The following is a 24,123-nucleotide window of genomic DNA, read 5'->3' on the forward strand; positions in this document are numbered from 1 at the left end:
GAGCCCCGAGGCCCTGTCCTCCAGCCCCCTCCCTCTAGTGATAGATAATTCCCAGCGACCCCCCAAGCTCCCGAGTGGCTTCCGCCGTAATTTCTATTCTATGATCACTTTGGCCTCTCGATAATCCTGGGGCAGAGGCAGGGGAGCTGTTGTTACCTTGGCTTTGCAGATGGGAAAATCAAGGCACGGAGGCCACCAAAACCAGAGCGTCAGTGGGAAATGCAGGGAGGGAAACTTGACCTTCCCTCTTCAGAGACAGTGTGTTCCCCTGCTCGGGTAGCACCTTAGAGAGTCCCCAGGCTTCTCTGAATCACAGCTTTTCTTCTCTGTAAAATTAGATGATCTCAAAAGTCCCTTCCAACACTCAGTTGACTCCTCAAATTCCAAGAATCAAGGAACATGAATTTCCTTCTGCTCCCCGATCTGTGTCAGCCCCTCCTTGGGGGGAGGTCTGTCCTCTGTCCCTGCAGAGCACCTCCAGGTGCCCATATTTGGTGGGACAGGGGCCCCACTGACCGGGTCTGCAGGTGTTCGTCCCTCCCCCGCTCTTAGTCACCTGCCCAGGAATGCAGCACTCGGGGGAGATGACGGAGCGTCTCGGCCTCTCCTGATTGCCAGGTGCTCCCCAAGCGCCTGCTTCCTGCTCCAACTCTTGCCAGACGGCGGCTCCAAGCACTTGGGATCCCAAGTGAGGGATCTCACCTCTGTGTTCCATTATGTCACAGGTTTTATCTTTCTCTCCTTCTGCATAAAACAGGGAATTTAGAGGGAAAAGATTTCTTGAAGATAAAGTTAAGATTCTAATGCTTCTCCGCATAAATTCCTTGTGAGGAATCAATGAGATAAGATGGAAAAAATCTCATTCAGCCCGAGAGCTGGCCCAGACCAGGACGTGGTGGATCCTTGCAGGGCTGGGGACCTCCATGTGCACGTTTAGCCAAACACTGACTAGTTGAGTTTTCATCACACACTCTTGGCAGGGGTCCAGGGTGGGGGGCCTGTTTTCCAGATCAGGAAACACCCAGAGAAATTAAAACCCTCTTGAAGTCACAGAGAGGGAGTGGCAAAGCTGAGACTGAAATAAAGTGATTGGAAATGTTGGCCCTTCACTGTCGCCCAGAGGCAGCAGCAGCTTGGGTAGGCTGGACCCCAGTGCCCGCTTCAGGGGTGCACACGCCTGGGACCCCACCCTCGGGCTTGCCTTCCCCTCCATCAGACAGCACCTCCTCCCCAGAAGAGACCCCTCTGCAGACACACAGGGTCCTGGAGCAAGCAAGGCCGACACACCTTTTCTTTCCTCTGGGGGCCCATTCATCTCATGTTATAATTTTCAAATCTAAATGTATTTTCTTAATTTGCCAGATAAGTAGTGAAATTATAGGACTCTTCAGTCTATCCTGTATACTCTCATTTTTCTGTGTATCTGATATACCAAAAAATAAAAATCACTTTTTTTTTCAGTATCAGGTACTTTACATGCATTGACTAAGGGGCCCAGGAGTTACAGCTTTCACCCCAAATCTCACACCTAATGGGGGCAGGGCTAGAATCCAGCCAGATCTTCTTGGACCCCAAGCCCGTGATTACCCCACTCTGCCTCTGCTTCCCCCAGTGGAGAACCCGGGTTTGTCTGCCTGCCCCCCTCCCCGGGCTCCCCAGCCTGGGACTTAATTACACACGTGGAAAGGCTTCAGGCAGAGATGAAAGAGATCAACAATACGGAATTTTCCACACAAAGGCATCCAGTATGAAAGCTCTATCTATCTATTTATCATCTATTAATTTTTTTTTTTTTTTTTTACAGAGGGTAATTGACTCTCTCAACACAGCTCAGAGGCAGGTGGAGACGGTCTCTCCTTTTTTCTTATGAAGAAAGGAGCCTAGAGATGCGGGCTGGGTGGCTTTCTCAGGGATGTGTGTTTGAACGTGAACTAGAACGGAGGGTAGCCCGGGCTTGTTTTTCCTTCAAACAACCTGATCCCAGCCTGTGCCTCGGCTTCCCCTGGTGGTCACCGCTCAGATCTGCCAAGGGGTGTTAGAATGTCACCAAACCCTCGTCCAAGCTCAAGCACCTGGAGCAGAGGCTAAGGCCAGAAGGGGCTTCTAGAGTTCGCCCTGGAGGCCTGGACTCGTGTGCCAGACTAGGGTGACAACGTTCACCTCATGAGGTTGTCATAGGATCCCAAGAGCTAACTTGCAGACAGTCCCTAACCCAGGGCCTGGCACACTTATTAGAGACACATTGTTATTCGCTGGCCTGTGACTGAAATCTGTAATTACCATGCTGCATTGATTATTGGTAGGGAGCAAACATGTTATAATTTTTAAAAATTACATGAATTATCTTCTAGACCTTTTTTTTAAACTTTCTGTGACTATATCTGCCTTTGTTTCTGCTTGTATGGAAATTAAGTTTTTGCCTTTTCCTGCAAAATTATCTTTTATAGTCTCCTGGATTATGGTAATAATACTTTGTATGTTCGCAGTGCCTTTTATCCGGGACTCTCAAAGCACTTCATAAACTTTAATTAATTCTTGCAACAAGCCCCGTGAGGTAGGTAAGTATTATTATCCCCATTTTACAGATAAGGAGAGCGAGACACGGAGAAGTTAAGTAATTTGCCAAAGGCCCCAAAGCAGTCAGTAGCTAAGTCTGAACAAGACCGCAAAACGCCTGTCTCAGGCCTGGCTTGGCGCACTGGGGCTGGCCTGCTGGTCTCCCGGGCCCCAGGGCATGATTGATGGGCGGCCTCAATCAATTGCGGTGCCCACATTAAACACACGTTGGACGGCTTACAGGCGTTATGGGGAATGATTTAGGCTGACTCATATGCTTTGCCCCTGGGTACTGGCCTGTCTTCAGGTGAGCTGAGCAAAGCCATCAAACCCACTTCTCAGATCAGAACGTTCTTGCTACAAAACTGTCTCAGCCAATAGATTCCCATTTCCCCCAGATCTGGACTCAAGCAAGCACCTGCTGTGTGCCGGGCATGGTGCTAGCAACCTGTTTTGGCTTGTGTCACCCCCTCTAAATGTATTCTTGTGGCAACCCTATGAGTCACTGCTATTATCCAGCCCCGTTTTACAGATGAGGACTATTGAGGCTCCGAAAGTGAAGCGGCATATCCAAAGTCACACACTAGAACCGAATCACAACCAAGTTCCTCTCAAAGGTGGGTGACCTTGCCACACACCAGCAGACACCTGGTGTCCAACTGGGGTGGCAGGAAAGGTTATTGATTCTACAATGGCCTTTCCAAGGGGCAACGGTAGGTGATCAAGCTAATAGCTTCTGTTCTTGGATGCATGAGTTAATAAGGAACTCTCCTGGGAAGTTCTGACTGTATCCAAGATTTCAGAAAGGAGCGTGGTTCCTCCAGAGACCCTTTCCAAGGGGTGCCCAGCAGAAGGCTCCCACTGTCTGCCCACCCCACTCCATCTCTCCTTACTCACCACAGGCAGCAAAACTCCTTCCCTCAGGCTTGAGACATTGAAGAGGACCAGGACGCTTCACTTTCTTTCGTCCCAAGTGACTGCTGAAGTTGGACAAGCCTGGATTTGAATTCTGGTTCCATACTCACTCATGGTTAATCTTGGGCAAGTCCCAACCTCTCTGCGCCTCAGTTTCCTCATCTGCAGAAGAGTTGTTGCAAGGATGCAGTGAGTTAATGAAGACAGACGCACGCAGCACAGGGTCTGGCAGATAGTAGGTGCTTAGTAAAAGTCCACGTTCTGCCCTTCTCTTGTCTGATCATTGCCCACATCCTACTGTCATGAGCTGGATGACTCAGCTCAGGGCCAACCAATTCTTTTCTTTGTTGTCTTTGCCAACATCCTGGCTTGGACACTTGAGATCCTACCATACCTCACCCAGATCCTTGCAACACCCAAGAGTGGTCAGGCACAAATGCTGCTCTCCACAGTCCTATAGGACAGCCCCCTGGGCCAGCGGGTTGGATGGGGGCCACCTAGCCCTGTCTCTCACCAACCGTGGATGTCACTCTTAGCTCTTTCAGATCCTGAGACTCAGACCCTCTTTGCTAAAGTGAAGTGTTGGACTCAGGGTGCTCCAGGCCTTCAGGTTTCCAGACCTGAGGTCCCCGGCAGGATTCCCTTCTCCCCTGATGGCTTTAGAGCTGCAGGCTCGGCCTCGAGCAATGCCAGTGCCACTAGGTTGAGGGGCGGTGATCCAGTCTGAATGAGCAGGCTTCTCTCAGGTAGGGCAAATCTGAGAGAAGGTAACACCGTTTTCTGTTGGATTATATCTTTAAAAAATAAAAATCGTTACACAACAACACTTAAACTGTAAAGAAGTTCTAAAACATTAGCCCTGCCTGTCTCTCTCCTTTACCTGTGGGCTCCCCTTGGTTTTTCTCTGCTCCTCAGGCCACACTTCCTTTCAGGCTTAGCTGCTGAATCTTAATTTAGTGGGTGAGAACCCCTTCCCCGGACACGCTCAAGGTCTTGGTCAGCTTGGTATTAAAAGTTCTTCTTGCAGGGGAGGGTCTAGCTCAGCAGTAGAGCGTGTGCTTAGCATGCACAAGTCCTGGGTTCAGCGCCCAGTGCCTCTGTTAAAAATAATAATAATAATAAACAAATAAATAAGCCTAATTATCACACACACTCAAAAAGCTCCTCTTGGACTTGCCCTGTCTCAGCTCCAGCCACAAGCAGGCTGGGTGGTCCTGGTGCGTCCCCCATGGGGAGCCCAGCCAGCCTGACCCCATGGAAGCTGGCGAGGCCAGGCAGCGTTGGGCCTGGGAGGTGCCTCGAGGAAGAAGAGGGGCCGGTGGGTGGGGGAGAAGGATACGGCAGCAAGTTCAGGGAGCCTGGAAGGAGAGGGGCGAAGCTTCCTTCTCACCAGAGGGGTGTCCTGGGACCCACCTGGTCCCCATTCTGGGCCAGCATTGTCAGAAGCACCCTAAGAACAACCCCTAACACTGGACCCCAAACGCTGTCTTGAAGCAACGTTAGGCGGAGGCACTGGAGCCTCAGGCCAGCCGGGCCACTGGGCCTCTTGGACCAGGCATCCTGGGCCCCTGCCTATTGGACAGGTCCTGCACCCCCTTTCCCCCACCAAACTGACCGTGGGCACAGTGAAGTCAGGGCCTGGGCGGGCATGTTCTGTGCACCCAACTTTGCCCACGAGTGGCCTGTCTAGTGACAGAAGCATCAAGTCTCCAGATGACCAGCCCCTCACAGGAAAGGTACACACAGCTACCATACTGGCTCCAGCCTTGCCATGGGTTCCCCAGGCAGCCTCTGACAGTGTGATGTCCTTGGCCAAGGAGAGCCGGGCTAGCCATCAGCTGGCACCCCAGCATGCCCATGGTCACCTCTGTCTTCAGATCCCCAGTGGGTCTGCTGCCGTATTGGCTTCCCTGCCTGAGTTGGCCTGAGCCAGTCCCTTGAGCCCTGACCAGTACGGAGTATCTGGGCCTGCAAAGTCAAGGACCTGGCCTTGGCCAACCACACCCAAGTCCAACCCCTGGGGGCCCTGTCCTCCCCTGATCTGTGGGCTCTCTGCCTTTCTTGTTTAGAGAGTAGCAGAATTCAATAAATGTGTGCTAAGTTCATGTGCCTAGACGGAACTCCCACACTCCTGTCATATAATCCTGCCACTAAAGGGAAGTAGATTTCTTTGCTGCAACAGGTCCTTCTAGCAGGTTCTGGACTATAACAAAGAACATGACTGTAAAAGAACTAGGATGGTGTGTGTCCATGTGCACCTGTGTGCAGCCCTGGGTCCAATGGGAAGCATTGCATTCAAGCCAGGTGACAAAAATGACCCGAGACCCCAAAGCTCAGCCAGCTTCCACGCCATGGCTTGCCGATGAAAGGAGTGAGCAGAGGGGTTGGTTCCTCCTCGATCTGGCTTAGAAGTACAGATCCCCAACTGCAATGCTATTCTCTCCTGTTTTTAAAAACCGCATTTATTATGTATGATCATAAAAACCCAAACTTGCTTACTACAGAAAATTTGGCAAAATCAGAGAAAAATGAAGAGTATCTGAAACCCTACCAAACCTGCGAGAAATAACCTTTCCGGGGCTCTCAGGGCGTGGCAGACACACATTCCTGTGGGCAGGCACCCGGCTGAGCTGAGGCCCCGGCACCCAAGGTTACATGAAGGGCACCCATCGGTCAGGCCATCTGGGCAGCAGTGCAGCCTGGACGCCAACCCAGGCCGGCAGGTGCAGAGCCCTTGCCAAGTGATGTACATTTTATGCTTTTCCTCCTGGTGTGAACTACTTCCCTTCCCCCTTTCCAAAAAAACTGGGCCAAATTGCATTCATCTGTGTTCTGCTCCCTGTGTTTAAACCCTGCATTGTAAATAAATATTTCCCCTGGCAGTGAAGCACTCTCTGAGAACACCATTTCAGTCACTGTGTAGGATTCCAGGCCATGAAAACCTGCCCGTGATTCATTTCATCATCCCATCTGTTAGACATTTGAGGCAGCCACGGACATGACAGAGGGCACTGCCCTTGGTGAAAACCCACCCCCACGCAGGCAGCCCCTTCCCAGGACCCCCCTCTCTGCTGTGGCTGTGACTGGCAGGGGGTGTGCTTGGCCAGAAGTCTAGGATCCCCCACCCTTGTTCCTTTTTGTCGAAGACAATTCTCCTCATTGAAACTGTCAGGCTGTTTGATGGCTCTGATGTTTCCTTTGGGGACATAAAAAAGCTCTGGGAGTAGATGGCAGTGCTGGTCACACAATACAGTAAATGTACTGAGTATACGCTTCGAAATGGTAAATTTCATGTTATGTGGATTTTGCCACAATCTTTAAAGAAAACTGTCACTTTCCCTGGCGCCACCATCTTGAACCTCATGACCCCTCAGCCTGCTGGGCCCACTCTCAGCCATCACAGTAAGGGGTGTGGGGTCGGGGGTGGGAGCAAGTGCAATGAAGCCCCTTCACCACTCACCACAGCGGACTCGAGTCAGATCTGAAAGTTGACCTGTATACGTTGGAAGAAGTAGACGGAGGGGAGGGTCACTGGAGGTAGATAATGGTTCCTGGTCGTTTCTGCCGATACCATCACAAGAACTTTACAGAACTCAGGACGTAGGGAACCAGGGAGCCTTGTTCCCTCCCCTTAATTTGTTCATTCAATCTGAAGACGTTTACTGTGCCTCAACTACATGCTTGCTCTTCAGTTGTGGGTCCAAAGAGGTATATTTTTGGTCACCATCTAGAATCTGGAGCCTGGATCTGCGTCCTGTGGTCTGACTGACAGTATGGAATTTCCCCGAGCTTCGGTTTCCTTCTCTCTGACACAGTTCTTGCTTCACTGAGCTGTGTCAAGAGTTAAAGAACACGGAGCCCATGGCAGCGTCTCGTGAACTAGAAGCACCAGGTACATGTCAGAGAACTAAGGAAACCTGGAGAGCGCAGCCAAATGCCTTTGGGGTGCAGGCTCTTCCAGGGGTGGGATACTGTTTTCTTTATAACAAAATAAACCATCATGCAAATGCTTAGACCCACCACCGCCTCAGAAGAGTACCCCTCCCATCCACACACTGTGAGCTCAAAAGGAAGAGCCTAATAAAATAAAAGACAAGGTTTTCATATTTTTTTTTGAAGTTTGGAAATATAAAAAGTGAAAACACTCCCCTCCTTTATTTCATACTCGTAAGCATGTAGTAACATACAAAGATGATGTCACAGCACATACAACTTTTTTTCCTGTGGAGCTTGGACAATTTTTTAATGTGCAAACATGTAGACCTAGAGTGGGGCCCGTTACCTGTCACGTGGGTGGGCTGTAAGGGAGGGGGAGGTCCTGAAATTGTAAGAAGAGTTCACTCGGTATCACTTCTCATCTTTGCACAGGAGCCCTAACCTCTGGAAGACCAACAGTATCTCTGCTCCAGATCTTCGCTTCTCTGATGTCCGGGTGCACTCACATCACCTGGGCCTTGTTAAAACACAGGTCTGGCTCCCTAGCTCTGGGGTGGGGCCTGAGAGTCTGCATTTCTACCAAGCCCCCAGAGCTGCTGCTGGACACGTGACCTCCATGTGAAGGGCAAGGCTAGGGAGCCGTGGTCCTCATCCCCGGCAACACAAGAGGGTCACCTAGGGGGCTTCAAGACTCATGCTTGGGCTCCACCCACTCCCTTCCAAAAGGTTCTGCTTTCATCGTCTAGGTGAGGGCCTGGGCATTGACATATCTTAAGAAGCTCCCTAGATGATCTTCGTGTTCAGCTCAGATGCTTCATTCTGGGACAGCAGTCTTGTGAAACAAACAAAATGTTCATTTTCTCTTTTTGCCTGAGCTAAAACACGTGGAAGTTAAATGAGGCTGTGTGGAAGCGTCTGGAAGAGTGGGTGTCTGGCACACTGGCCGTTAGTGGTACCGAGGGCGTGTGAAAAACAGTGAACAACTTACTAGGTGAGAAGTAAGCCCTGGTGGAGATTGTGTGCTTGAGTTAACGGTGGTGCCTTGACACTTCAATATAACAAATGCACAACAGTAATGCAAGATGTTAATAGTAGGGAGAAGGAGGTGGGCAGGGGAGGGGTATACGAGAAGTATGTATCTTCTGCACGATTCTTCTATAAATCTGAATCTGCTCTGAAAATTAAAGTTGTTAATTGAAACAACAACAAAAAAAAACCCAACTGGTACCACATATGCACTGGCCAACCAGAGTCCCACGGGCCCCCTGAGGGACAGGAAGCCGCTCTTTCTTTGCTGCATCATGGAAGGAGGCGGGGAGGGAGGAAGGGTCCCAAGGAGGGGCAGGGGCAGCTGTCACAGGGCTCAAGGCTGCAGAATTATTTCAATATGTGAACACCTGGTGTGGCCCTAGCATCTGATTATCAACTCTGACCAATACTGATACTGTCATTGTTATTTTGTGTGAGTTAAAGGCAGACATGAAGCAAGCAAAGAAATGACAGCCTTGGAAGCTAGATACTGTCATTCCATTTGATACAGGAAGAAACTGAGGCCCAGAGATGTTGTGATGTGCCCGAAGTCACACAGCTTTTCAACAGAGAACGATTCAGATCTTGGGAGTCCAAGATTTTCTGCCTCAAAAATCCAGGCTCTTCTCCGAGGAGAAAGAGATTTTCTGGCCAAAATTACTGGCAATCTGCTAACCTGTCACTGGTTTATTTTTCCATAAAGGTGGGTCAAAGCCAGCATTTGCAAAGTGCCCAAAGGGCAGCTCTGCTTTGCACAAGAGGCCCCTGCCCGACTCAGCCGCTCACCTCATGGAGCAAATCTTTTCCCTCCCTTTGCTTCACTTTAAATCTGGAGAAAGTTGGCATTGTGTGAGCTCTCTGGGCCGGTCATCCCGCCTTCCCATTTTATAGGCAGGAAAAGTGAGGTTTGGAACAGGGAAAGGACTTGGCTGAAAAACAACCAGAACATGGCAGGGCCAGGGCTAGAAACCAGGCCTTCGGGTTCCCAGCCTGTTCCCGGTGAGGGAGGCGGGGCACCGGCTGCTGCTGCGGCCGGGTGCGGCCAGACCTGGTCATTCTTACCCCCTAGGCCCCAGTGCACACGTGCAATTAAGCCGTCAGGAGCCATCTCCCACTGTGGTCCACAGTCTGGGCCACAAGGCTGCTCTGTGAGCCTCACTCAATGATGTCACTGGGAGTTGTCCACTTGTGAATTCACGGAGGTGTGACCGTGTCACATAGGCTGCCCCTGTGCTTAAATCTGCAGCTCAGCATCCTTCTGGATCCTTTATTCACTTCTGTGAAGTGTATCCTTCACAAAAGTAATGCTTAGCTGGGAGTCCACTTAGTGTAATAAAGGGTTTGGTTTTACCAGCAGGAAGAATTACCTTTGTCCAGCAGCATGAAAAAGCGGCTTTAAAGTGAAAATTATGTCATGGGGTGGCTCTCAGACTCTGGCGGTGTACGACAGCTCACAGGGGTGCTTTATTCCAAAGGGAGGTCAGAGCTGAGGGGGGCGTGGCCTGTGACTTGGGGAGCCGTTCCCACTTGCTTCTGAAGTGCTGAGTTAACAGAGCTTCCAAGGAATGTTCTGTCTCTAGTGCTGTCAGAGTCCTGGCCCTAGGGCACAGTTGTTGAAGGGCCAAGTTGAAAGGGGACCACGGTCCTAGCAAGTTCAGGTGGTCTTCAAAATGCAAATGCTGTTGGATATGTCACTACTTGTATATCTGACATCATCCTTCATAGCTTTGGCCTAGAGCTGCAACATCTAACAGGTTAACCAGCAGCCAGGCATGGCTGTTTAAACGAATTAAAATTAAATGCAATTACAAATTTGATTTCTCGGTCACTCTAGGTACATTTCAAGTGCTCAGAAGTCATAGTGGCAGTTGCTATACTCGACTCTGAGAAAATAGGACACTACCAGGTTGCAGAATCAGATGGCCTTGGCCTAGACAGTGAGCACCACCGGCAGGAGCTGGGGAAAGGAGTATTTAGTATGGACCCAGGAAGCCAATCAGAAAGGCCTGAGCCACACAGCACGTGAGCAGTCTGCAAGTCTAGGTGCAGCCAGAAAACCTAGACCTGGGGACGGTGTCCCGCATTCTACGGGGAGGAGTTTGCTGGCCGCACCATGGTGTCAAATCCGTTCTGCCCAGGACGAGTTCCAGGGTAAAGCTTGCTTAGCGGGGGGACACGCTGGAGACACAAAGGAATTACAGGCAGTCTCTGGTTTTTCACTTTGCATGTATGTTTAGCCTTGGAAATGCAGTGGTGAAGAGATTATTATAAACCAAATCTGCCAGAAAAATGTTCCTCTTTATTCCAAGGGCATGTCTGCTTTCAAGGAGCGAAAGTGACCTAGAGGAAGCAAAGGGAGGTTTATTCTAAGGAGCTGGGGCGATCTCATGAAACCTGACGGAGGTGGCTCTGCCCTGGCAAGGCAGAAAATAGCCCCTCGCAGGCCCGGGGTGGCCACCCCACTGGCCCCTCCAGGTTCCCTTTTCCTGCTCTCTCGGCCACAGGGTCATTCTGCTCTGTGCACATGGCTGGTGTGGTTCCCTCAGCTGCCTGCACACAGCCTCCAGGCCTATGGCACCAGGGTGCCAGCCCTCACGTCAACAGTCCAGGCCATGCCTCAGGCCCAGCAGAATTGGGCCCCATGGGTCTAGGTCTGGGTCTGGTATCTTCCCCACGTCCAACCGCTGGAGCCTGAGGCTAGATTTATTCCAAGACTGTGGGAGGTACCTGTGCTCTAGAAGAGGTGGAGGAGGAGGCGAAAGGAGCTGCCTTTTTAGTACAAACTGGCATGACAGCCATCAGAACATCCTCGGCCGTGCGGCCAGAAAAGAGAAAACAAAATAATGAAAATCTCTATGATCATTTGCAACGAGCAAATTCGACTGGAAATTCAAGGCATGAACCTAAATTTTCAGTGTCCAAGTGTCTGGAAAAAACTTCCCTTCTTTGTCACAACGTTTTTAACATCTTTCTTTGAACAAACATTTACTGAAAACTTACCCCTTACAGCACACTGGGAACTCTCGGCAACGAAGGAGACACAGCGTCAGCTCTTAAAACTCTGACTCCATCTCTGAGCTCAGTCTTGAGGGGAAGACACAGTTAAATAAGTACGATGTACACATATTCAAAGATGTTGAAGGAAAACTGAACTGACACTTCCTGACTCTCTTGATAAATTTCACCGTAGCAAAGACAAGTGTCCAAAGTCATTCCAAAGTGTTGGAGGTAGCACTTAATAATGTTATTTTGAAGACAAAGCTAAAGCTGGTGTTTCTCCCATTTGATAGTATTTTAAGTATGTCTTAAATCAACAAAGAAATTTGCTTGTTGATTCAAAGTTAGATAACACAGAACAGCATAAAAAAGAGAATAAAAATTCCATCCATTCATATATATTTACAGGATAAAAATTTACTGTTTTGTTTGGGCTGATGAAAAAGTTTTGGAAATGGATAATAGTGACAGCTGTACAACCTTGCGAATGTACTTAATGCCATGGATTGTATACTTAAAAACAGTTACAAAGGTAGATGATATATGTATCCTTACCACAACAAAAAAAAAATTCTCACCAGATACACAATTTTATAAATGTCTTCATTTTACAATATAGCGCAACATTTCTCCATATCATTAAGAAACATTCATAAGCACGATTTTACAGATTGAATACTATTTCATTCTATGGCTACAGCATAATTTTATTACCATTCCATTCACGTTGGATACTTGGAATGTTTCCATTTGGGGGTTATCATAAACAACGTTTTTGTGAATCCCCTTGTGCGTAAAACTTCGAATGCTTTTCAGAGTCTATCCTTGGGATACAGTCCTAAAAGTGGGATTACCAGAATAAAAGAAATGGCATTTTTAAGGTTTTGGATACTTACTGCCAGATTGCTATTCAGCAAATGTACCGATTTTTACTTGTTTTAGTTATAAGAGAGAGCTATTGTCACGGCCCTGCAGCCTAAACAAATACGCTTTTGAAAGTTCTTGGCCACCCGTGGCTCTCCGCCTCCTCCTGCGAGGTGTCCTGCTCCGGAGCTCTCAAAGTGCTGCTTTGGGTTAAAAGCAGAGTAACAGCACTGAAGCCATCCGCTCGGACTCGTCTGCGCGAACTCTGGCAGCAGGGAGTCCAGGATGGCAGAGGACGGCGCGCAGCTCGGCCCGAGGTTCAGCTGGTGCGTTCTGGAGCGAGACTGTGAGAGAGGCGGTGAGTACAGACGAGGCCCTGAGAGAGCGGGAAGACGAGAGGGGATGGTCACCTAGAGGGAAGGGACAATGAGACGTCTCAGCCAAACCAGGACGCGTGGAGAGCAAAGGGGCACTTCATGCTGGAACAACAGCGCTGACCAGGGCTGACTGTACCAGGCAAGCCAGGATCTGCACTCGACTTAGTACCGCCTGGGACCACGGGTCTTCCTTACAGTTAGCACCAAGAGTCTGCATGGAATGGGACCCCCAACATCTGACCCGAGGGCCTCACTGGAAACTGTGGGCTTCGGTCTCTACGTGGGTGCGGTGAAGAGAAAACATGCCCCCGTGGTCCAAGAACAGTGCAGTCTCCTGGGGTCACAAGGCAGCACGTGTCAGATGCTAACATTCCATCTGTCAAAGAGGCAGAGACCAGACAAGACCAGATGTAGCCAAGAGATTCCGGAGAGGCCAGAAGCACAGCCACTGGAAGGAATGCAGTGACTGAGGTTTTCCTGGTTTGAGATGCAGCAAAGATCAAAGGGTCAGCTATCCCAGGAGAGGGAACTGCCCCAGGGAGATACAGAAGCAGGTTTGAGAACTGACATCTGTTGAGATCCTTCCAAATGACGGGGCCTGAGCTGGGGACTTAATTCGCCAAATCCACCCACGACCAACAGCTCCACAAAACCCTGTGTCCAACCACCCTACAAAATAACAGCCCAGCTTCACAGAGGCAGAAGGGCTTTCCCGTGAGCCCGAGGCTCGCTGTGACGTGAGCCAGCTTCACGCTGACCGGGACTGGGACTTCAGGCTGGGACAGCGGAGCCCAGGTGCAGGCCATAAGGACCCGCACTGTCTGTAGCTAATTTTTAAAACAATAATAAAACTGACTGAAAGCTGCTCTGCTGTGATTGTCACATGCCCATCGGCTCTGAACAACATCACGATAAATCCTCCTCCCTGAAGAAAAGTCCTTTGTTCCAAACAATTGCTGTGGTTATGATTGAGTTTTGATAACATGGATGTGAACTTCACGTTTGCATGACTTGCCCTATTATACACATTGTATTCCGCACCCAGATTAATTCAGAGAACGCCCAGTTCCACAGCTGGGCCCCGCTTCCCACAGACGAGGCTACTGTGTTCACTTTGAGTGTTGTTCATGGCGGGGCAATGCTTCGGTGGGTGACCAACTTGTCCCTGTTCACCGGGATTTTATGACATCAGCCCCGGCAGTCCCAAACAGTTGGATATCACAGAGGTTGTGAAAGCAAAGAACACAGCTTGAATTGCTGCAATTCTGTCATTCCACTCGCAGCTTCAGTGTCGAAAATTTAAACAGCTGAAGTGTTAACTGCAAGACGTCATCTTTTTGTTTGGTAAGTACCCATTTTAGATCATTCGTGAAATGTTTAACTTAATTTGAATAAGATCTTAAGAACTGAAGGGTCTTCTCTTTTTTTATTTTAATTTTTTTATTTTTTAAACATTTTTTATTGAATTATAGTCATTCTACAATGTTGTGTCAAATTCCAGTGCAGAGCACAATCCTTCAGTTATGCACAAACACACACATATTCACCGTCACATTTTTTTTTGCTGTGAGCTACCACAAGATCCTATATACACTTCCCCGTGTAATCCTGTTTATCTTTTCTACATATGCCTGTCAGTATCTACAAACTTTGAACTCCCAGGCTATCCCTTCCCACCCCACCCCCAGCAACCACAAGTTTGCACTCCATGTCCGTGAGTCTGCCTCTGTTTCGTATCTATGTTCTTTTTTTTTTTTTTTTAGATTCCACATATGAGGGATCTCACGTGGCATTTCTCCCTCTCTTTCTGGCCCACTTCACCCAGAATGACACCCTCCAGGATGTAGGGTCTTCTCTTAACATTAATTTTTGTTTTAAACCTAAAGAGCAAATCAAGCTCTTTTTTTTTTTTTAAATAGAGGTTACTACAGAAAACAATCTTGTGTCAGGGAGAGGGTATTAGAACCTTTTCTGTTTTGAGGGTCAAGTGCAGGAGGTATAACGCTGGTGCTGTGCATAAATTATCTCATTTAATTCCCCTGGCAACCTTGTGACGTAGCTTTTTCTTTTCACCCATTTAAAGATAAGGAAACTAAGACTCGGGGACATGAACGAACCTGCCAGGGACGGCTGGGATTCAGACCCGGGCCCTCTGTCCCCAGAGCCTGCTCTCCCAACTGCTCTACTGTGACACATTTTATCCCGAAGTTGGGCTCTTCCCTTCTAGGGTGTGAAGGCCTAGCTAAGAATTCTTCTGTAAGAATATTACAATGGCCTCTCTCAGTTTTATGTCGCTGCATAACAAACACTCCAAACTTTATCTTATTTTATTATCATTCTTTTTTCATGGAGGTACTAGGGATTGAACCCAGGACCTCGTGCACAAATACCCCCAATTTTAGCAGGTAAAACATCCATCTATCATGTGCACAGATTCTGGGCTGTGTGCCGGGTTTATCTCTGTCCTATGACATCCAGATTTCATGGCCTGGGGAGGGATGTTATCTGTTGGTGTCCTCATGTGCCTGAGTTGGTGCTGGTGATCAGCTGGGAGGTCAGGTCAGAACACCTGCACACGGGCTTTCCACGTGGCCTGGGGTTTCTCCCTCAGTGGTGGCCTCAGGGTAGCCTCACTCCTACAGGGTGACGGTTCCAAAGGTGAGCACCCCAGTTAGCGAGGTAGAAGCTGCACCATCTTTGTCACCCTCTCTAGGTTTAAATAGGTCACAAGCCTGCCCAGATTCCACTTCACTTCTTGGCGGGGGTGGTGAGACATACTGGGGCAGCTGTCTTTGCAAAATCCAATTTGTCTCACCTCTTTCTTTTCTTTGACTCTTCCAGCTCACATCGGCTCTCATCTGGGCTCTTCCTGGAACTTCCGGCCTCCTCCAGTTCCTGGCCCATCACCGATCTGTTAGGCAGTCCCAACCCAGAGAGCATTTTTGGGTGCGGCTCTGGGAGAGGCAGCAGCAGATAAGAGGAGACCTTTGATGTATACGATGTCTGCTGAGTTTTGAAGGTATTTACAAGTAACCATGCAGTAGCTACCGCCCTGGACGGTTAGTGAAGATGTTTATCCCAGACCCTGAAATTCCAGACCCTTACATTTTTAAGTAAGCCCCTCTCTAACTGAGTCACTGAATACTTTTTGAGCAATTTTGTCTCATCCCAAAATCCACTCTTGTCCCTTCCTCCAGGAAGGTGGTCCTCCTTCCTCCCAAGCTCTGGCACAAGATGAACAGGCAGAATGGACACCAGTGGCCCCAAGGTGAGACAGGAGGGAAGAGGGCAGGGTATAGTGACTCAAGGAATGACAGCAACCAAAATGGTAGAAGATTCACCTCCCAGTTGGCCTTGAGGATTAAGAGGTTTGACTTCTAATAGATCTTGAGCTTCATTATATGCCCATTGTAACAGCATGATCAAATAACATGCCCGCAGGCACCATGACAGCCCCAAGGCTAACCGCAAAAGGCCAAACAATGGGCAGTGGCCCAATCCCTGGGAATCCCAGCTCCTTCCCCAGGGCAGTTGGAATGATCCCACCTGTAGGTGTGTGAAGCTACTGAGACCATAAAAAGCGACAACACCGCGCCTAGTGGCCCTTTGCGCACTCTCTCCCTTTTGGAGACGGCCCGCACTCTGTCTATGGAGTGTGTACCTACTTCTATTTTAACCTGAGCACCCAATTCCCACACCTCTCTCCTTGCCTTTCTCTTGCCTTATACTCTGTCTAGTATATATCTCTCTAAATAAATCTACCTTAACTTAACGGTGGCTCGCAGTTGAATTCTTTCCTTCGCGAAGCCAAGGACCCACACTTGGCAGGGCACGTCCCAGGGGTTCAACCTAGACTAGGGACTCGGCCCTCCTCATATCCCACATTCCTGCATCAAAGGGACCCTGGAAAGAGGGGAGGAGGGGTGTGGGAAGCAGGGCTGTGAGGGGGCGGGGCCCAGCCCCCGCAGGAGCACAGGTCTGGCAGTCTGCTGAGGGCGGGAGAGGAGGCTCTTCCAGGGAGGGGAGTAAGCAGGTCCCAGGCGTTTCACCAGCTGGAGACAGAGTGTGGAGATGGCGATGGATGGACCCCACCTCGACGCTTGAGAAGCAGCAAGGGAAGACAGGAATTTCTGTTTGGACTGTCTTGAAATACACCACCACACGGGAGCTGAGCTCTGGGGCTCCCAGCTTTAAAAGCTTTATGACAACTTGTATTGAGCTTTGACAGTGAGCCCCTGCGCACACGTGATCTCTATTCTTTCTTCACAACAAGCTCGGGAGTCCTGGAGAAATCTGAGGTTCCTCCCCACGTGGTTTATTCTAGGCCGCTGTCCGTTACTCCCTTCTGGCAGACAGTACATTTGTTTGCTAGGGCTGACGTAACAAAGTAGCGCAGACGGGGAGCTTAAACAACAGAAGTGTATTCCCTCATAGCTCCGGAGGCTGGATGTCCAAGACCAAGGTGTCAGCAGGGTTCATTCCTTCTGGGGGCTGTGAGGGAACAGTCTGTCCCAGGTCTCTCCCCTAGCTCCCAGGGGGGTTCCGGCAAGCTTTGGTGTTCCCTGACGTGTAGAAGCATTGTCTCTATCTCCATCTTTACCTCCCCATAGCCTTCTCCTGTGTCTTCCCTCTGTGCTGCCTCTGCCTAAATCTCCCCATTTCACAAGGACGCCAGTCTTATTGGATTAGGGCCCGTCCTAATGATCTCATTTAACTTGATTATGTCAGTCAAAATCCTATCTTGAAATAAGATTCCATTCTGAGGTTCTAGGGCTTAGGACCAGAGTTGGGGAGGGGGCACAATTTAATCCATAACAGACAGCATCTTCCAAGTAGCCATGCCCTTCCGGGGAGGCCTGAGCCCATCTCCAGCGCTAGGGAGTGGGTTGTAATCAGTTTAAGTCAACCATGGGGGTCCTACTCTCCTTTCTGGGATGGAGAAGGCAAGACAGTGTGGTACATTCTGTCCAATGAGACAGGAAGAGAAGTCTGCTGGGGGAGAGTATTTGTTGGATAAAGAGACACAGAGGAAGAGACGTCCTTTCCCACTGTCCACCAGCCTACGTTTTATCGGTACTGATGCCAAAGAACCAGGCCCATCTTGGAACCACAAGGGGAGCTAAGCCCACTCCCTGAGCACGGAATCAAGAAAGATAAAGACTTGGGTCTCCGGTGTTGTTCCTGAGGCTCTGAGTGAATGAAACTGGAGCCTCCCTTCCTTGAGACTTCAGGTTGTGTGAGATGATCAATTTTTCCCTGTTGCTCAAGCCAGTGTGTAACGTAACCCTGCACTCACCAGACTCTTCTTAGGAAGTGTCCGGCAAATGGGCAGGAAGATGTGGACAAGCCTTTAGAAAGGGAGCCATGCCTGTCGTCGGCTTGCTCGATCTCAGACCCATTCCCCATCCCACCGGGGCCCTGCTTGGTTTCTAGCGCCAAGTGGAGACGGGGGCTGACTCCTGAAAGCCACACTCACTAGCTCCCTGGCCAACAGGCTCCAATCAGGAGGCCCTGGTAGGAGTCTGGAGGCTGGCAGAAGTGGATCCTTTCCCTCCTGTCTCTCTGCTTCGAGCAGCATCCCCAGCGTCCCCTCTGTGGTTCCAGCCCCTCCCGCCAGCCCCTCTCTGTGGTTCCAGTCCCCACCGGACAGCCCTCAGGTCCTCTGCCGGTGGCCCTCGCTCCCATTCGGGCCCGGCCCAGTGGGTGGCGGTGCTTCATGCAGCTGTGAGATACTCTGTTATCTCTGTAACTGGTTCCCATCCTAGTTGAATGCCCTCTACTGAACTGCCTTGCACACTCAGGCCCACGTGATATGGGGCACGGTGCGCTGAAGAGGAAGGTTTCGTACCTGTGTGTGGCAGCTACCCCGCCTTCTAAGATCACCGGGTCCTGCAATCAGCAAGGATTTGGTTGGCCTGATGGGAAATGTAGGTCGAGGCCACTCCACAAAGGAGGAGCCCCCGGGGGTCGGATGCTGCCTCCAGAATGAACCCTTCACAGCCCTCAGTCCTCTCCCCAAGTGAAGGTGGGCACGCTGACGATGGCCTCTCTGTGCACCCTGGTCTTGTTCTGGCCCTGTGTGCCCTGGGCCCCACCACAACTCTCCCCAGCCCTGGACCAGCCTTTCCAAGCCCATGGTTCTCCATGATTATTTCTAATACTCAGAGGGGCGCTCATCCCTTTGCCCTTGGGCCCCAAGGTGAAATACCCTGCATAACCACTGTCGCAGTGACCCCAACACCCAGAGCAGAGCTGAGGATTAGCCACCCTCCTGACTGTGAGCTGCTCCAGGGCCAGGGCCTCCTTCTGTCCTCTCCCCCGTGGTGGTTGGGGAGCCCGGGCCTAGAATAAGGGCTCACAGGCTGCTTGTCTTGGTTTTGTTTTATTATTATTATTATTTTAATGGAGGTACTGAGGATTAAACCCAGGACCTCATGCATGCTAAGCACATGCTCTGCCACTGGGCTATACCCATCCTCACAGGCTGTTTGAAGGGAGGCAATGAGCATCACCTTCAGATGCTCCTGCGGCCTCTCCTTGGGAACCCAGATACACGGCTGCCTTGTGTTCAGGGCCCCTGGTGGCTCAATCTGGCGTGACACTGTAGGCCATTCAGACGGTCTTGGTTCTGACTTGGCAGGAAAGTGACACTCACCACTCCTGGAAAGAGCACACACCTTCCTGAAGGCCCAGGTTACGCAAGGACCCTCCACATGCTGCTCCCTGCCACGAGAGGAAGAAGTCGTGCAGGCTTTGGGGATTCCCAGAGGTGGGGCCCTGCTCGGGTGGGGCTCTGGCAAAAATGGGGCAGAGGCAAAACCCAGCAGAGGTGCTGCAACACGTTGGGCCAGAGGCAGTTACCAAGAGCTTAAGAGAAAATAAAATAAAAGAGACAGTTTTCTTTAAGCCTTGGGTGGAAGGTCAGGTTTCTCTGGGCCTTCATCAGTTCCCTGCTGGTCCCCAAGAGCCCAGCCCACAGCTGCATCCAACAGGGGTCCTCCCTCCCCCAGAACATCACTTGCATGTAGGAGACACTCAATCTAAAATGAATGAATAAATGACCAAAGGAAATTATTCCGAATCTCCTGTCCCTGGAATTTTGGATAGCACGTGGGGAGAAATTTCCATGAGTCAATCAGTCGTGTGGCAAATACAAATCACATATTTCTTAGGACAGCCTTAGTTTCAGTTTAGCAATACTGAGCGACTTTTGGGTACCAGGTACCAGCTAGAAACCAGATGCATGAAGATAGGTAAATTATGGTCCTGACCTCAAAGGCGAGGAAGGAGACCCAAGGTACCCGTACTGTGTGAGCCCCACTGTGATGTCAGGCGGGCAGGGCCTGCAGAGCAAGGTTTGGGGGGCGCTGGCAGAGCAGGAGATGAAGCTGGAAGGGGAGTAGGGCAGACCTTGGAGGGTCCTGGGTGCAGGCTAAGGTGTTTGGACTTAACCCCATGGATCAAGGGCCACCAGGGAAGGGTTTTAAATTAACGAGTAAAGTGGTCAGAGCTGAAACCTTCTGTTTTGTGGTCAGCCCACATGCTGGGAAGCTGGTATGTCTGAAGCTGGCCCGGCATACACTTCCTAGGACTCTGCCTTCAGTGCACCTAGAAGGCAGGCTCCGGGAAGCCAAGCATCACTACGACCAATGGGCCAGGTGAGTGAACTCCTGCTTCTCAGCCTCTGGACAGAGGTCACCTCTTCTCTGCAATGTACTGTGTGGCCACCGGCCCGCCGCAGGGCCCTGCTGGGCTTCCGGGGGCCCTGACCCAGTTCCTGCCAGATGACCCTAGTCCCAGAAACTCCCAGGGAGCCGCACCAGGGCGGAGGCCAGGTGGGGCAGTGATGCAATGGCACTGTAGAATACAAACGTCCTGGGACTTCCACTTCCACTGGTGTCTTTGGCTTCCAACAGGTACTTTTGGAGATGCTCCACTTCTGTGATGACGCCTGTGTTGCTCAGAGCGGGGAAGGCCTCCCCGGAAGCTCTCAGTGCCCGGGGCGCGGCATTTGGATTTGGCAAAGATGGCATACTTCCCGCCTTCGAGGGTGGGTTGGATTTTTGGAAACACCTAAAACAATTCAATGGCAAGGCTGGAATGTTAGTGACTGAGTTTCTGAACACTATTTTTGGTCAAACATCCACGTGCGACTAGCAGTGGCCTGGGACTGCTTCTCATTACCCTGAGTTATGGCCCCCTTGCAGGACAGCTCCTAACTTCCCAAAGTCCTCATGTGGCTGGATGTCATAAGCCTCACTCCAGCGCCAACTCTTACTACGCTTCTGGGAAGAAGTTTGGTGTGGAATATGATCACTGACACGTGGACAGAACACAAACTCATTTCCCAGAAAGTTCTCAATGTCAACTACTCCAGTATTGAGTACCTGGATACATACATTCTTGCTGACCATTGTCTTTTGTGTTACGCTTTTTCAGTAAAAGTGACTTTTTAAATTTGTAATTACCATATACCTTTATAAGCTCTTCCGTGTAAATAAGTTAATAAAGAAAAAAACCTTCCCCTGATGTGTCCTCAGTGTCAGGTCAGAGAATGTAGTCAGCAGATTCACACAGAACTCCTTGTAAAGGAAGTCAGAGATCCTCAGAACATCAGAGTCCAAAAGCCTGGGTTTTATCCAGTCCAATCCAGCCAGAGAGCATTTTACAGAAAAAGCCTGAGACCCAGAGAGCAGAAGTGATGTTCAGGGCCTCATAATGAGCTAGGTGCTGAGAGTCACTAAAAAAACTGGAGTTGGTTCCAGAATTTCGGTGGGATGACTAGGGGCGCAGATCTCATTGGCACATCCAAGGTGGTTTTTGATGTTTTTGCTCACTTCCCTAAGTTACTGCTTCTGCACCAAACACATAAACCTTATCTGCACATAAGGGTAACATCCAGGTATCACATGGTTTGCAAGGATCTGCTGCTTTTCTCTAAGGGAAAAAAAAAATAGGAAGGGAGAAGATAAAGTCTATTGAAAATATGCAGAAAGATATTAATGACAAGCATTTGAACAAGGCCAAGTTTAGTCATCATTGGTTTACCTTCTTTGAATCCAGATTAATAACTGAGTTGAATGACTCAGGTCTGTTAACTCCCAGACCCAAGGCCAAAACTCCAAGAGTTTGCCTGCAGTCAGCAGGGCCTGCCCTCGAGGAAGCAGCACCGCCTCCTTCCCTTGCTTCTCTTTCCTCATCTGGGTCGGATGGGTCATCTGGGCCGGGCTGGGACTCCCCAGAGGGAAGTGCGGCCTGTGGGCAGTTTGCATATCTGGGGTGGGCTAGCAGGGAAGGCAGTGTGTGGGGGTGACCAGGGTGTGAGTGGTACACGTGAGTAGCAGAGGGACAGACCACCTGGCTTCCAGAATCAAGAAGTCGTAGGTTCGGTCTAGCTAATACTTTTAATTCTAAAATACAATTCACAGAACTCAGTGCAAGGGGATCCTAGATCAGGCCCCAAGACTTCCCTTGATGGCTGGAGAAAGAGAAGTTCACAGAGGGACAAGGAGATGGTCAAGGTCACGGGACGACAAGCTGCTGGCCGGACAGGGGCAGGCTCTCCTTCCCTCCCCACAAGGTTCCTACTAGGATCTCCCAAGCTGAGACATCCGGTCCCCTCTGCTGGGTGGAGGCCGAAGAGTAGGGACAGTGTTCACCACCCAAGGACTGGCTGATTGACGCGCCATGCAAAGCTGGGCGGTGCAGACAATACTCCCCTCTTGGCCTCAGCACTGGACCCAGGAGACTTCCGGAGTTTGAGGAAACCTCTGTGTCCCTGGAACAAAATGTTTCTTCACAGAGCAGGGACAAATACCAGAGTGTTCACCATGGAATCAAAGCTGTCCCATTTAGTGCCTGGGGCTGTAATGTTCTCTGATGGGATTGTTCATTTCACTTCATTGTTAATTTCATTCCCTCCTAGGAATTAAACTTGCTAGGGTGGGGATAACACCCCTCTCCCTAAGTGGTACCTGATACCCAGTGGTTACTCAAGGGCTACATAAAAATAAAGTTGATCAGGGTGCCTAAGAGAAAAGGTACCTCTGCTTGTCATATCCTCTCATGTACGAAGATTCACTTCTCTTTGGTGTTTTCCCTTTCCTTGATTCTGTGGAAACCATGCATGCTCCAGGGAGACTCAGATCCTTCATTCACTCCTGCATTCCTCAAACAAGTACTCACTGACTATGCCCCAGGCCTGGGGATCAGTACAAAAGGAGGTTTCTGTCAAGATCTTTGGGTCATCTAGTCCAGCCTCTTCGGAGGCCCAAGATCACACAGTAAGTTGGGGCCAGGTTAGGCTACAGTAAGTACTGAGCTCCTCCAGGGTCTCCTGCACTGACCTGTGTGGCTGCGGCTAGTTTCACGTTCTTCCTCCGACCGGCAGCGCTCAGGTCAGTCTCACTCTAGGTTGGGACATAATTGGATTTGGTCTACAAGGGAAGGAATGGTAAAAATGCAAGGGGAAAATGTGTTCCAAATCTCTGCAGTCCCTCCCTGAGGTGGGGGATGGACTGCACCTGAGAGGCCATTGTCCATCGGAGCCTCAGCTGCACTCTTGGGGACTCCCAATTTCTGACACAGCTTTTATCATATGTATCCACTGCGTAGACGCTGTTGGTTTGCTGGGAAACCCTCAAAGGGTTTCAATTCCAGCTGCCCTTAAAGAAGTCATTGGTAAGCGCCATCCGATACAGTAAGGCGCTTTGTGGTTTGTGGATCTGTTACTTCTTACCTCTTCCCCAAATGCCCTTAGACGAGCCTCTGGCTTAATAAGCGTAACATGTATCTTTGCGTATCCTTTGCTGTCTGCTATCTAGGTGGAAGGCACCTGGATGTTAGCCACGGTTTATAGGCGCAGTAGCTTGGGAGCAGCCCGAAGCAGTGCCGCTAACTTGCCAAGTGACCTTTCTCCCTTCTGCGTCTTTGCTCCCTTCTTGGTGGAGTGGTGCTGCGCCAGAATCACTTCCAGGTCCCTCCCACAGGAATGGAGACGCCGGGCAGCAGGGGCCAGAGTCCGCCAGGTGGGGTCCACGTGGCCCGCTCGCGCCCGCGATTTCCTTTCTCCGCCCGAGGGCACGAGGCATTTAATGCCAAGTGGAAGAACAGTTTTGCATGGCGCAGATGCTGAAATTCAGCTGCGGTCCGAGGCAGGTTTTGCAATTCTGCGGCGGCGGCGGCGGCTCTCGTCCCCAGGCAGAGGGCCAGGCGCTGGCGCCGGAGGGCGCGCCGGTGGAGCCCGGGACCCGCGGCGTATGCGCGTGCGCGGGCCTGCGGCTGGGCCGGGAGGGGCGGGCGGGCGGAGCGGGGCGTGGCGGGCCGGCCGGCAGGGTGGCGCTCGGATGCGCTGACGTCGAACCGCCCGCTCCCCACGCCCCTCCGCCCGGCCCCGGGTTGGCGGCGGTCGCGCTCCGCCCTCTCCCTGGGAGGACGCCCGGACGGAACC

General features: G+C 50.6%; 1 long non-coding RNA gene across 1 annotated transcript; it reads right to left on the reverse strand.

The window, feature by feature from the left end:
* Positions 1-21,287: 21,287 nt before the first annotated feature.
* Positions 21,288-23,883, reverse strand: LOC140685932 (uncharacterized). The gene is made up of 2 exons (XR_012059398.1): positions 22,719-23,883; positions 21,288-21,611 (listed from the first exon to the last, which is right to left on the reverse strand). It is a non-coding gene; the product is annotated as an uncharacterized lncRNA (long non-coding RNA).
* Positions 23,884-24,123: the final 240 nt, after the last annotated feature.

The sequence above is a fragment of the Vicugna pacos genome, chromosome 15 (genome assembly GCF_048564905.1).
Source record: "Vicugna pacos chromosome 15, VicPac4, whole genome shotgun sequence".
Taxonomy (NCBI): domain Eukaryota; kingdom Metazoa; phylum Chordata; class Mammalia; order Artiodactyla; family Camelidae; genus Vicugna; species Vicugna pacos.